Source organism: Pongo abelii, chromosome 9 (genome assembly GCF_028885655.2).
Source record: "Pongo abelii isolate AG06213 chromosome 9, NHGRI_mPonAbe1-v2.0_pri, whole genome shotgun sequence".
Taxonomy (NCBI): Eukaryota; Metazoa; Chordata; class Mammalia; order Primates; family Hominidae; genus Pongo; species Pongo abelii.
The window spans coordinates 133,763,820-133,779,542 of record NC_071994.2 but is presented as its reverse complement, the minus strand read 5'-3'; positions in this window follow the sequence as shown (position 1 = coordinate 133,779,542).

Here is a 15,723-nt window from a genome sequence, read left to right as displayed (position 1 = left end):
AAGAGACAGAGGAAGCATCAGAACAGATTTAGATTATGGCAGGGATGATGGAATTATCAGACTAGGAATTGGAAACAACCATGATTAATATGAAGGGGCTTCCAAAAGTTCATGAAGTCTGGGCATGGTGGCTCATGCCTGTAATCCCAGCACTTTGAGAGGCTGAAGTGGGTGGATCATTTGAGCCAGGAGTTTGAGACCAGCCTGGGCAACATGGTGAAACCCTATCTCTACAAAAAAAAAAAAAAATACAAGAAAATTAGCTGGGCATGGTGACATGCACCTGTAGTCCCACCTACTCAGGGGTGGAGAACTGAGGTGGGAGGATCAATTGAGCCTGGGAGGCAGAGGTTGAAGTGAGCCAAGATCTTGTCACTGCACTGCAACCTGGGCAACAGAGTGAGACCTCATTAAAAAAAAAAAAAAAAAAGTTCATGAAAAATACACATTAAGAAAAAATCATACATGAATTTCAAATTTGTCTGCACCAAAATAAACTTGTACTAACTTGTAATAACATGTCTGAACAGGACCTAGTTTGAGGCACTAAAAAGGGTAAGACATCAGTTTGAAAAGAGCCCCTATCACATCAACATGAATTCTACTAAAATTGAAGCAAGGACAAACATCACATTTACAGTGGAGTTTAGGTGAAAAAATGATGAAATCATTGACACTTTATAAAAAGTTTGTGGGGACAACTCTTCAAGTAAATCAGCAGTTTACAAATGGATAACTTGATAAAGAAGGAGATGATGTTGAAGATGAAGCCCACAGCAGTAAAGCATTCACATAATTTGTAAGGAATAAAATGTATCTTGTTTGTGCCCTAATTGAAGACTGACAATTAACAGTACAAATAATAGTCAACACCACAGGCATCTCAATTGATTCAGCCTATATAATTCTGACTGAAAAATTAAGGTTGAGCAAACATTCCACTCAACAGGTGACAAAACCATTACACCAAGATCAGCTGCAGACAAGAGCAGAGCTTTCAGTGGAATTTTTAAACAAGTGGGATTAAGATCCCAGGGCCAGGCGCGGTGGCTCATGCCTGTAATCCCAACACTTTGGGAGGCCGAGAAGAGTGGATCACCTGAGGTCAGGAGTTCGAGACCAGCTGGCCAACATGGTGAAACGCCATCTCTACTAAAAATACAAAATTAGCTGGGCGTGGTGGCGCATGCCTGTAATCCCAGCTACTCCGGAGGCTGAGGCAGGAGAATCGCTTGAACCCAGGAGGCAGAGGTGGTAATGAGCCAAGATGGCACCACCGCACTCCAGCCCAGGCAACAAGAGAGAAACTGTGTCTCAAAACAAACAAACTAACTAACTAAAAGATCCTAAAACATTTCTTCAAACAATTGTAACAGGACATGAAACATGGTTTACCAGTATGATCCTGAAGACAAAACACAATCAAACCAATGGCTACCAAGAGGGTGGAAGTGCTCCAGTCAAAGCAAAAGCAGACCAGTTAAGGGCAAAAGTCATAGCAACCATTTTTGGGGATGCTCAAGGCATTTTTCTTGTTGACTTTCTCTTTGGCCAAAGAACAATTAAGATCTGCTTATTATGAGAGTATTTTTAGTTAGCCAAAGCTTTAAGCTGAAAAAGGCCCAGGAAAGCTTCAGTAGAGAGTCATTCTCCACCACAGCAAAGCTCCTGCTCATTCCTCTCATCAGACAAGGGAAACTTTGTGAGAGTTTCAATGGAAAATTATTAGGTATCCATCTTACCGTTCTGAACACTTTGGGAGGCCGAGGCGGGCAGATCATGAGGTCAAGAGACCGAGATCATCCTGGCTAACGTGGTGAAACCCCGTCTCTACTAAAAGTACAAAAAAATTAGCCAGGGGTAGTGATGGGCACCTGTAGTCCCAGCTACTCGGGAGGCTGAGGCAGGAGAATGGCATGAACCCAGGAGGCGGAGCTTGCAGTGAGCCAAGACCATGCCACTGCACTCCAGCCTGGGCAACAGACCAAGACTCCATCTCAACAAAAAACAAACAAACAAAAGCCTTTAAAAGGCACGCATTTTTCTTCAGTTAATGTAAAAAAGACTGCATTGATGTGGTTAAATTCTCAGGATGCTCAGTTCTTTAGGGATGGACTAAATGGCTAGTATCATTAGTTACAAAAGTGTCTTGAACTTGATCAATATTGAGAAATAAAGTCTATGTTTTTATTTTTGTCTTTTAATTCCATTTTCACCAAACTTTTAAAAGTCTCCTCATACACTAAAGACGCTCATGGATAAAGTAAATAGTATGTCAGAACAGATGGGTAGTATAAGCAGAGAGACAGAAATTCTAAGAACGAATCAAAAATACTAAAAATCAAAAATGCCATAACAGAAGTAAAGAATACCTTCGATGAGCTCATTAGTAGACTAGAAACAGTGAAGAAAGAATCTCTGAGCTTGAGGATATCTCAGTACAAATTTCCAAAACAGAAAAGCGAAGAGAAAAAAGACTGAAAAGCAAAACACTACAGAATATCCAAGAACTGTGGGACTACAAAAGGTATAACATATGTGGGATAGAACACCAGAAGGAGAATGAAGAAAGGAAAGAATAGATGAAATATTTGAAGTGATAATGACTTAGAATTACCCCCAAGTTAATGACACCAAAACCCAGATCTAGGAAGCTCAGAGAATACCATCAGGATAAATGATAAAAACTACGCCTAGGCATGTCATATCCAAACTGCAGAAAATCAAAGCTAAGGACAAAATCTTGAAAGAAACCAGAGAGAAAAACACCTTACCTATGTAGAGAAGCAAAGATAAGAATTATATCTGAGTTCTCCTCAGAAACTCCTCAGAATAGGATGTACTGAAATATTTAAAGTGTTGAGAGAAAAAAAAACACCAACCTAGAATTCTGTACTCTGTGAAATTATCTTTCAATAATGGAGGAAAAATATAGACTTTCTCAAACAAACAAAAATTGAAAGAATTTGTTGTCAGTAGACCTCCCCTGCAAAAAAAAAATTTTTTTAATTTTTTTCAGAAAGAAGGAAAATTATATAGGTCAGAAACTCAGATTTACATAAAGAAAGGAAAATCATCACAGGACAAATAGGTGAAGGTAAAGTAAAAACTTTCATTTTTCTTATTCTTATTGATCTTACAGATAACAGTTTGTTCCAAATGATAATAGCAACAATATATTTGATTATGTATGCTTATGTGTGTACATTTTAATATATAGTATATGTTACATTTATAATATATGTTTATTTATAAGTGAAATGAATGACAGGAATGATACAATAAATAAGAGGAAATAATTTTTCTTATTACAATGTACTTGTCCTACCTGTGAAGTAGTATAGTGTTATTTGAAAGTGGACTTGGATTAGTTGTAGATGTATATTACAAACTCTAAGGTCACCACTAAAAAAAAATTTAAGTATAACCTTATGCTAAGAAATTAGAGTAGGTGGAATTATATGAAATGCTCAATTAAAACCACAAAAGACAGAGTGGAAGGCAAAAATAGGATCAAAGAACAAGGGCAATAAATAGAAAATAGTAGCAAATACAGTAGGTATTAACCCAAGTACATCAATAATTACTTAAGGGCCGGGCGCAGTGGCTCACACTTGTAATCCCAGCACTTTGGGAGGCCAAGACGGGTGGATCATGAGGTCAGGAGATAGAGGCCATTGTGGCCAATATGGTGAAACCCCGTCTCTACTAAAAATACAAAAAAAAAAAAATTAGCTGGGCGTGGTGGCACACACCTGTAGTCCTAGCTATTTGGGAGGCTGAGGAGGAGAATCGCTTGAACACAGGAGGCAGAGGTTGCAGTGAGCCAAGATCACACCACTGCACTCCAGCCTGGGGACAGAGAGAGACTCTGCCTCAAAAAAAAAAATTACTTAAAACATCAATGGCCTAAATATACCAATTAAAAGGCAGAGATTGGAGACTGTCAAAGTGGATGAAGAAACAATACATAACTATATGTTGTCTATAAGAAACCCGCTTTAAATATAAAGACACATATACATTAAAAGTAAAAGGACTGAGAAAGATATATGATATTAACACTAATCAAAAGAAAGCAAGAGGGGCTATATTAATTTCAAGCAGAGCAGACTTCAGAGTAAGGAAAGTTATGGGGGCTAAAGAGGGGCATTACATAATGACAAAGGGATCAATTCCCCAAGAAGACATAACAATCTTTAATACGTATGTATGTAATAACAGAGTGTCAAAATACATGAAGTAAAATCTGATAGACCACAAGGAGATACAGGCAAATCCACCATTATAGTTGGAGACCTCAACACCTTTGTATCAGAAATGGACACATCCAGAAGACAGAAAATCAATAAGGCTAAGGCTATAGTTGAACTCAACAGCACCATCAATCGACTGGACATCTATGACATTTATTGACATCTATGGACTACTTCATTAAACAACAGCAAAATACACACTCCTCTCAAACTTAGAAGAGCATTTACCAAGATAGATCAAATTCTGGGCTTTAAACAAAGTTTAACAAATTTAAAAATGAAATCATACACTGTATCCTTTCAGTCTGCAATGAAATTAAACTAAAAATCAGTAACAAAATGGTAGTTGAAAAATCCCAAAATACTTGGAGGTTAAACAACACATTTCTTTGTTATTGTTGTTGTTGTTGTTGTTGTTGTTGCCCAGGCTGGAGTGCAATGGTGCCATCTCAGCTCACTGCAATCTCCACCTCCCAGGTTCAAGTGATTCTCCTGCCTCAGTCTCCCGAGTAGCTGGGATTACAGGCGTGTGCCACCACGTCCAGCTAATTTTTGTATTTTTAGTAGAGATGGGGTTTCACCATGTTGGCCAGGCTGGTCTTGAACTCCTGACCTCAGGTGATCCATCCACCTCAGCCTCCCAAAATGCTGGGATTACAGGCTTGAGCCACCGTGCCTAGCCTACAACACACTTCTTATCAAACTTTGTGGAATGCAGTGAAATTAGTGCTTAGATGAAAATTTATAGCATTGAATGCATATATTTGAAAAGAAAAAAATATAAAAATAAATAATCTAAGATATCACCTTAGGAAACTGGGAAAGGAAGACCAAATTAAATCCAAAGTAAGCAGAAGAAAACAAATAATTTAAAAATTAGAATAGAAATACATGGAATTGAATGCATAAAATCAATTTTAAAAAATCAACAAAACCAAAAGCTGGGTTTTTAAAAAGATCAATAAAATCAATAAGCCACCAGTTAGGATAACTAAGAAAAGAAAAGAGAGAGGACACAAGTTAGTAATATAAAAAATGAGAAAGGGAATATCACTACAGATAACCTGGACATTAAAATGATAACAAAGGAATGCTATGAACAACTTTATGCCCACAAGCTTGCTAACCTAGATGAAATGGACCAATATCTTTAAAAAATGCTATCTGTCAAAATTTACACCAGAAGAAATTAACATTTTGAATAGACTTATATTTATTAAAGGAATTGAGTTAATAATAAATATCCTTTCAAAACAGAAAGAACCAGGTCCATCTGGGTTTGCTGGTGAATTCGTCTAAACATTTAAGGAAAAAAAAATATCAGTTCTCTGCAATTTCTTCCAGAAGATAGAAGCAGAGGGAATAATTCATTCCTAATTCATTCTGTGAAGCCATCATTACACTAACACACAAAAAAAGACAAAGATATTAAAAGAAAGAAAACTACAGCCCAATATCTCTTATAAACACAAACACAAAAATTCTCAACAAAATATTAGCAAATCAAATCCAACAATGCATAAAAAGAAATATACACCAGGTGGGATTCATCCCAAGTAGGCAAGGGTGGTTCAACATCTGAAACTCAACATAATCTGTCACATTGACAGAATAAAAATGAAAAATCACATAATCACATCAATAGACACAGAAAAAGCATTTTACGAAATCCAACACTGATTCATGATAAAGACTCTCAGCAAACTAGAAATAGAGGGGAACTTCCTCAGCTTGATATTTTTTAATGCCAGTGAAAAAACTACAGATAGCAACATACTTAATGAGGAGAAACTCAAAACTTTCCCACTAAGATCAGGAACAAGGCAAGGATGTCTCCTCTCCCCATTCATTTTCAACATTGTACTGGAAGCCATAGCTAATCCATTGAGACAAAAAAAAGAAACAAAATGTATACTGACTAGGAAGGAAGAAGTAAAACTGTCTTTGTTCGCAGGTAACATTATTGTCTATGTAGAAAATCCAGAAGAGTTGACCAGAAAAACCCACTTAAATGATTAAGCAAGGTTGTAGGATATGAGGTTAATATACAAAAATCAACCACTTTCCTATATACCAGCAAGCAACAAGTGGAATTTGAAATTTAAAACACAATGCCATTTGCATTGGCACCCAAAATAATGAAATATTTGGGTATAAACCTAACAAAATATGTGCAAGAACTATGTGAAAATAAGACCTACAAGCTCTAATGAAGGAAGTCAAAGAAAAACTAAACAGATAGATATTCCACATTCATGGATAGGAAGACCCAATATTGTCAAGACATCAGTTCTTCCTAACTTGATCTATAGATCCAGTGCAATCCCAATCAAACACCCAGCATGTTATTTTGTGAATATCAACAGGCTGATTCTAAAGTTTATATGGAGAGGCAAGAGACCCAGCGTAGCCAACACAACATTGAAAGAGAACAAAGTCAGAGGACTGACACTACCCAACTCCAAAACTTGCTATAGAGCTCCAGTAATCAGAATAGTGTGATATTGATGGGAAACAGACAAAGAAATTAATGAAATGGGATAGAGAGCCCAGAAATACAGCCTCATAAAAATGGTCACCTGATCTTTGACAAAGGAGGAAAGGCAGTAGAATGGAACCAACACATCCCTTTTAACAAATGATGCTGGAACAACTGGACATCCACATGAAAAGAAAAACAAATCTAGATACAGACTTTAAACTCTTCACAAAAATTCACTCAGAATGGATCACTCCCAAGTGTAAAATGCAAAATCATAAAATTCCTAGAAGTATGTAAAAGAAAATCTACATGACCTTGGGTATGGTAATGTCATTTTAAATATTACATCAAGGGCATGATCCATGAAAGAAATAATTGATAAGCTAGACTTCATTAAAATTCAAAACTGCTGCACAAAATACACTCTTGAGAGAATGAGAAGACAAGCCACAGACTGGGAGAAATATTTGCAGAAGATATATCTGATAAAGGACTATCATGTAAAATATGTAAAGAACTCTCAAAACTCAACAATTTAAAAAATGCACAACTCAATTAAAAATGGGCCAAAGACCTGAAAGAACATCTCACCACCAAAAATATACAGATAGAAAATAAGATATGAAAAGATGCTTCACATCATATGTCATCAGAGAAATGCAAACTAAAACAACAATAAGATACCACTACACATCTACTAGAATGACCAAAATCCAGAACGCTGATAACACCAAACGCTGGCAAGCCTCAGTTGTTTCTTCAACCCTGCCTTAAAGTATCTGAGATCCTTCAGTGGCCTCCATGAATTTCCTCCATTTTACCCTAAGTTAGCTCAAGACAATTATTGTGCCTTGCAAGTAAAATAGCACTGCCCCAAATACCAAGGCTTGGCCTCTGTCAGTTTAAATACCATTAATTAAGTACAGTCATGAGTTGCTTAATGACAAAGACACATTCTGAGAAATATGTTATTGGGCTATTTCATCATTGTGCAAACATCCTAGAGTGTACTTACACAAACCTACACGCCTAGGCTATAGGGTAAAGCCTATTGCTCCCAGGCTATAAACCTGTACAGCATGTTGCTGTGCTCAGCACTGTAGGCAATTGTAACATAATGGTAAGTGTTTATGTATCTAAACATATCTAAACATGGAAAAAGTACAGTAAAAATACAGTATAAAAGATGTTTTTAATGGTATACCTGCACAGAGCACTTACCATGAATGAAGCTTGCAGGACTGGAAGTTACTCTGGGTGAGTCAGTGAGTGAGTAAATGTGAAGGCCAAGGATATTGCTGTATATACTGTAGGCTTTATAAACACTGTACACTTGGGCTACACTGGATTTATTTTTAAATTTTTCTTTCTTCAACAAAAAATTAAACTTGGCTTATTATAACTTTTTTACTTTATAAACTTTTTTATTTTTATTAACTTTTCAGTTCTTTTGTAATAACACTTAGCTTAAAACACCAAAACATTGTTCAGCTGTACCAAAATATTTTTTCTTTATATCCTTATTTTATAAGCTTTTTGTATTAATTACTTTTTTACTTTTTAAATTTTTTTGTTAAAATTTAAGACACGAACACGCACAATAGCCTAAGCCTACACAGGGTTAGGGTCATCAATATCACTGTCTTCCACCCCGACAGCTCATCCTGCAGCACGTCTTCAGGGACAATAACAGGCATGGAGCTGTCATCTCCTGTGACAGCAATGCCTTCTTCTCGACACCTCCTGAGGGACCTGCTTGCCTGACACTGATTTACAGTAAACTCTTTTTTATAAGTAGAAGGAGTACACTCTAATGATAAAAAGTATAGTATAGTAAATTCCTAAGCCAGCAACATCGTCATTACTTATGATTATTGAGCACTATTTGCTGTACATTATTGTATGTGCTAGATTTTTATACGACTGGCAGTGCAGTAGGTTTGTTTACACCAGCATCATCACAAACACATGAGTAATGCCTTGTGCTGCAACGTTCAGAGGGCTACATCACGAGACAATAGGAACTTGTCAGCTCCTTTACAACCTTACGAGACAGCCATTGAACATGTGGACTGTCATTCACTGAAAACTTGTTATGCGGTGCATGACTGTAGTTGTCACCTAAGAACAAATATACTCCAGGCTTCGCTTGTCCTAAAGCCTTTGATAGTGGGGGGAGGCAGAAGGGGTGATTAAAACAGTAAAAATGTCCAACTGGGTGAATAGAGAAAATCCTCCTCCCTCTGTCTTGATTTCATCCTCTGTAAAATGGGGACAATAGTAAGAATAAAAGATCCCTATGTCTATCCTTCCCTCTCCTAGAATCAGTGTAAATGTCAACCATCTTCACAGTCTGTCCTCATTCCTTATCTTCAAATAACCCCTTCCTCTCCTCAACTTCAATAAATTTTGTCTAAAACATTCCCACACTTTTTATCTAGTGTTTTAATTAGATGAGCACTCTGATATTCCCTGTTAAACTGTAAATTCCCTAAAGGCAAAAGTGTGTGTTTTATCTTTATTGGTCCATAGTGCCTAGCATATTACAAATAAAGTGAGAAGTGGGTATTTGTTGAAAGAATAAATCAAGAATAAATTAAGACGAGATAGGAGGAAGCCTTTTAAAAGTATAAAGCATGGATTATAAAGCGTCCATGCACTGCATAAACTAAGGTCTGATTCTCATCACTGATTGTGTGATCTTGGGCTAGTACTTTAACCCCTTTGGGTTTCTCACGAGCAAGGCTCTATGGATATGGATCACAGGGAACGTGCAGTTGTAGTCTATTTGCTTTTGCTTTTAATTTCCCACTCTGAAGCTTAAAGAAATGAAAGTGAAGGGTGGGTACAATAAAAACTCCATGCCCATAAAGATAACAGGGAGAAATTAGAAATTATAAAGGAAATGGGGGAGATAAGTTAACTGGAATTGCAGGTGAAACAGTCACTTAGTTGAGCCCTAAATTTAGCACTAAGCTTCCTGGTTGCCAAGGCAAAAAGCAAAACTCAATGGTGTTCATAGTTCTTATTGTTAGAAAAAGAGATTATACCAGTTACCAAAAAACACACACCCTTCCCCAGAGCTGCCTTCCAGAAGGAATTATGGTGTCATTCCTTTAAAAAGGCCAGTGAATGTCACTTTGGGCAACATCCCCTGCTGCATCATCACAGAATCAGGGAGGCTGCTGAAGAGTTTCTCATCTAGGGGAGCCCTGCTTCTGGTAGAGGGTCAGAAAGGACTGGCAGTAAAGAGCTAGGCCCCAGCCAACACCCAGCACAAAGCAGCTGCAGAAACTGGCCAGTCACATCATTATTTAATGTTGGCTGATTAGATGTAGGAAAATGCCTGCCTAAAACAACTATTTTCAATCTGGCATGAAGTGGGGCTGTTCTGACAATATTTTGCCATTGAATTGAGGTCTTTACTAAAACAGATCACGACTCCTGAGGGCAAAGCACAGGCCATGATAAAACATAACCGCATAGGTTTACTGTTTCTTGTAGCAGAGGGTCATGTGATAAATTCATCTAAAAGGTCATCAACTGTGTGCAAGTTAAAAAAGGAGAGTATTACTCAGGGAAGAGGGCATGATGTTGAGGAAACAACAACAGCAGAAAGTGGGGTGATGAGTGCCTGGGCCTTGGTTGTTCAATTCTCTCTGCTTTTGCATCTTTGAGTGTCATCATAAAAATGTTTTAAAACATTTCTCATGCAGGCTCCTGAGGAAAGTGATTTGGGTCCTGTGAAGCACAAGCCAAGGGTTACTGACTGCTCATGGCTGCCAGTGAGACTCCATGAGGCCCCACGTGGCTTTCCCGAGTTCACACATAGGCCTTGTCCTCCAGTCCTGGCTGAGGGCATCCAGTGACCCGTGGATTTTGAATGATCCCAGAAGCATCTCCAACAATGAGTTGATTGTTCCCATTCTGGTGGCTGGGCTTAGCTCCCTCCATGCCCGCAACAAGAAACCTTGACCCTCAGTGGAGGTGGGAGCTAGAGGGAGATCAGGGACTCTGGCTCTCCCTGGAGTTGGGGAGGCAAAATGGGGTGCTGGCCCTAGGGACTGGTGGGTCTGGAATGGGAAGAAGGAAAGAGAAGGAGGAGGAACAGGAGGAAAGGCGGAAACCAGAGGCCTAGGGAAGCCAAGGCTTCTCGCCTGCAGACAGGCAAGTTAGCTTTGCAGAGGGAGCTGCAGACACTGTGGGATGAAGAGGTGGCCCAGCCAGAAGGAGCCTGCGGCTGCAGTCTGGGATGGAGAAAAAGCTTCAGCGTGCTGGAGATGAAGGGTTGTGACCGGGGAGTGAGGGAGTCATGGCGCGGGTTGGGGTGAACTCTCCCCGCAGAGCTAAGTTCAGAGATGCTGTCGGCTGCAGAGCCCTGAGCTTGAGTATGCTTAATTCCATAGACTGGCCCAAGAAAGGCGTATGCCGGGATCAGAGGCTAAAAAGAGAGTGCAGATCTGACCCTGAGCTAGGCATCCCCTGCCCCAGGGCAGCAGCTGGCTTTGCTCTTTCCTCCCTTGGAAGAAAGCAGAAAGAGAACATGCTTTGATTGTCCTCAAACAAACACTGTGTTGAGTAAAGAGATAAGCCCAGCCTGGGCTGGCTCAGGCGTCCCCAGGCAAGGGAAGTCACACTTCATATTTCCAACATGAAAGTCCCAGATGGGCCGGCCTCGAACCTGGCAGAAAGCTGAGAGGCTGGGGCCTGTGCCCTGCAGGGAGAGGCCCAGCACGCGAGGGGTGATCTGCTGCGACTCGTGACAGCTGCAGCTGAGGCCCTTTTCTCTGTCAGCCGGGCCTGCGTGTCCAGAGCGTATAAGATCCAACCCAGAAAGAGCCAGGTCCCCACCAAGGGGACATTGGTGGCTGATGCTCAAGGAGGTGCCGCCTCCCTAGCCAGGGGCGTTGGAAAAGTGACGTTGCTGGAGGGAACGTTGTCCTCCAAGAAGCTGCCTGAGTAAGGCAGAACGTGAGAGGCAGGAAGGCAGAAGGCTTGGGAGGCGCAGGAGGACCCCCTTTCCCGTGCCCACGCGCCCTGACCGCTGCTGCCCTCACCTGCACTGCACGCCTGGGTGACAAGGACACCGGGCACTCGGTGCTCTGCACGCCCTCCGCAAGCCTGTCAGCCAGGTACTGCTATTACCTCCCTCTACAGATAAGGAGGCCAAAGCACCAGCAGGAGCGACCGTCACTGGAGGTCACGCATAGTTCACAGGGCCTGGAACTGGGGTTTGGACCCGGATCCTTGAGCTGCTTCTCTGCGCCTCAACCTCTCTTCCCAGATGCCCACCGCCCCCAACCGCGCACCCCTGCAGGTGGGACACCGCCCTCGAGGCTCTCGCTGCGCTTGCTTCCCCCGATGGTGGGGTCCACCCCAGACCCGGGAGCCCCTCCCTCAGTCCCTGCTCCTCGTGGCCCTTCTTGTAACCCTTTCCCCAGACTCCTCTCACCTCCCCGCCTCTGGCACAAATCCTGCAAGTATATATTCCTCTCTCCTCATCTCTCTCACTAAGAAAGTCAATCCCACAAGACATCCCCCAAAGGAAGGAATGAAAAGAAGAAATAAAATAGTCCCCCATGTCTAGCCCGAGTATTCTTTTTAATTTTTTGTCAAGTTAAGCTTGCCAAGTCAGTCTCTTTCGATGAAGCAGAGGACTCGGGTGCAGCCGCGGCCCACGCAGGCTCTGAGGTGCAAGCCGCCAGCAGATGCCGTCAGGGTGGACACGCACTGTGGACACACAGACGGGGGCCCGGCCCATGCATGAGACCAAGAGTGCAGAGCCCAGGATGGGCCAGCACCATCACTACTCATGTAGTGGCCACAGTGTCACTGACCAAGTGTCAATGTGGGCTACCAGGGACCCATAGAGAAAACTGTATTGCAAGACCCAGGGAAAAGGGACAAGAATGTACAGGTGCTTTTCAGAAATAATCCATGCCACAGGGAAGCAAGTGCCAAAAAGAAGCCAATCTCTTGGGTGGGGACAATAACCTAAGAAGCTGCCACTTGTCTCTGTGGTGAAGCTATAAAGAAGCTCTTGGTCATCAAAAAGGAATAGTGAGGAGGAAACCTGTCAGATTCCCACCTGGTGTTGCAGACAACACCCAGCCATGACAGGTATTCCTGTATGCTTCTAGAGATGTCTAGAATAAGCCAGTGTCTGCATGGCTTGATGACACTTCCCTTAAGTAATTCTTCCTATATCTGTAGTTCCTGAGCTGCCTTCCAAATTTAATTTTCCAGGTAGGTTTTATTACAAAAGAGAGGCGAATATAATAACAAAAACATTGCTGTGTGTTGAATTCTTACTAATATCTGCTTTACAGACATTTCTTCATTAAACAGAATGCAACAGCGCTCAGAGTTAGGGTTATTTCATAGACGAAGCTGTATCTGCCTATTGTGAAGTTATTTACAAGTAAACGTTGGTCTAACTACTTTTATTCCTCATTCCTCTCTGCACGTTTCAGGGCAGTCCCTTGCATAAACGGTAGACTCTCAATTATTTGTTCAATTAAACTGAACAAGATTTAACAACACTCTGGGATTAAGAACACCATACTTCTTAACATAAATTGCATATAAGAGCTTTTTTCCTTGTCTATTGCCTTTCCAAGGTAATAAAAATAGCTAATATTCATCAGTCTTACTAGGTGCCAAGCACTGTGCCAATGAATGCATTCCATTCATTATCTGATCTATCATAAAAATCTTATTATTTTCTCCATTATGAATGCAGAAACAGAGATCTAGAGAAGCTGTTACAAAGCAGCAAAGTCAGGATCTGAGCCTGTGCTCAAATTAAGAGTCAAACAATCTGACTCTAGGTGTGTGCTCTTCATCACTAAGCTAATACCAAAAATAAAGCATAAAACGAAAGAAATTCATACAATAAAGAAACGCAGGGAAATCACCAGAGGTCATTCCTATACCGCCACATCCCTATCACCAGCACGGCCCCCACTTTCTCAAAATTTTCACTGTTAAACATTCAGCATATATCTTTCCACATGTTTTTTTGGTATACCTATATACATGTAGGTTACGTATATACTATTTATTTTCAAAATGGTATCATACTAATTATACTGATCTGCAATTTATTTATTTTTTAAAATTCTAGGCACCTTTCCATATGAGTATATTTAGCTTGTTATAAACTTAATTGTGACCTCCCCAAAATTCATATGTCGAAGTCCTAACCCCCAACACCTTAGAATGTAACTGTATTGAGAGACAGGCTTTAAAGAGCTAATTAAATTAACATGAGATCATTACGGTGGACCCTAATCCAATATGACTGGTGTCCTTATAAGAAAAAGTGACTAAGACACAGACATATACAGAGGGAAGACTACGTGAAAACACAAGGGAAGACAGCCATCTACAAGCCAAGGAGAGGCCTCAAGAGAAACCAACCCTGCTGATGCCTTGATTTTAGACTTCCAGCCTGCTGAGTTGAGAAAACCCATTTCTGTTATGTGAGCCCTCCAGTCTGTGACACTTGTTATGGCAGCCCTGGCCAACGAGTACATAGCTCTGCCACGTTTCTTTTTAACTGCCACAGAGAATTCCATTTTATGAATGTACTATAACTGATTTAAATAGCTCTCTTTTTGGTAGCTTTCTAAATCCTTTTTCTTGTTCCTTCTCTCTTCCTTTCTTTCTAACTTCCTCTCTTCCTTCCTCCCTTTCGTTTTTCTTTCTTCTCTCATCCTTTTCCATTACAAACAATGCTGGGCTAAACATTCCTATAGGTGTAATCTTGCATATTTATGAATGAGTGTTTTCAGAGGTTAGATTCATCAAAGAGCTCTCATGTCAAATATAACTTATATACTTATATGACTTATATACTTATAAGTCAGTATAAGTCATGTTACCCGGGAGCTTTGAGTTTTGCAAGCATACAATTTGTTAAATAATTCATCATGGTTCTTTCCCTGTACTAAACTGGCTTCCTGCTCTCCCTTCTATGTTTCCTGTTTTTTTGTTTGTTTTTTTTTTTTATTGAATTTGACCTTTTTCAGAGCCAAAAAAAGAAAAGGAAGAAAAAAGAGTCATTCACATACTTGACTCTAGAAAATGACAGAACCCTTAACTCTAGAGAAGTCACGGAGCCTGTTATGTCTCTAGTTTCAGTTTAGGACTAATTATCTCTTGAGTTCCCTAAGTGATTCCTTAAACTTGTAGAGACCAACCTAGGAAGTCACATGGCTGTCATTGCTCCATATGTCATTGTTGTCATTGCTAAATCCCTCTAAGAATAGTTCTGGGTGGAGACGGGCAGTGGCATGGCATTGTTGCAGAGTTCTCCGTAGTTGGCTTCAAAGAGCTCAATCCATTAACGCAGAGACGCGTTTCTGGCACTAGGCATATAAATCTATATTCCTCTCTCCTCTCCTCATTTCTCTTACCTAAAAAAGTCAATACCACAGAATTTCAGAATACTATTCCCTTGTTTAGAAACCAGACTCTCCATTGCCAAGGCTTAACATGAAGCCTCAACTTTCTGGACAGAACTCAAGCTCCCCCACCAGTCTGGTTCTACACCCTCTCCCTCACCACACCTCTCAGGCACAGCGCCACTGCTCCAAGCCGGCTTCTCCCTCCCCTGCAGAGAGGCTTCAGTTGTCCCTGCCTCATGTCTTTGTTCAGATCAGCTGTACCATGTCAACATTAGACTGTGACCTCTCAGAGTGCACATCCTTTGTCTCATATTCCATTATTTCTGGAATATACTGAGAAAATAATAACAAAATATCAAAAAGAAAGAAGGAAGAGAAAAAGAACGGGGAAAGACACAGCCCTGCGTCAAGGGGAGGACTCCCCTGAGTTCCTCTGCACCATTTCCTGGCTCTCTTCTCCAGCATCCAACTCTGACCTGTGCTTTCCTTGCCTGTTTCCACTCCTCTTTCAGAACTCCTCCTCTTTTTGGACTACTCTATACTCTTTCTTTACCTTCCAAGTGTATGCACAGTC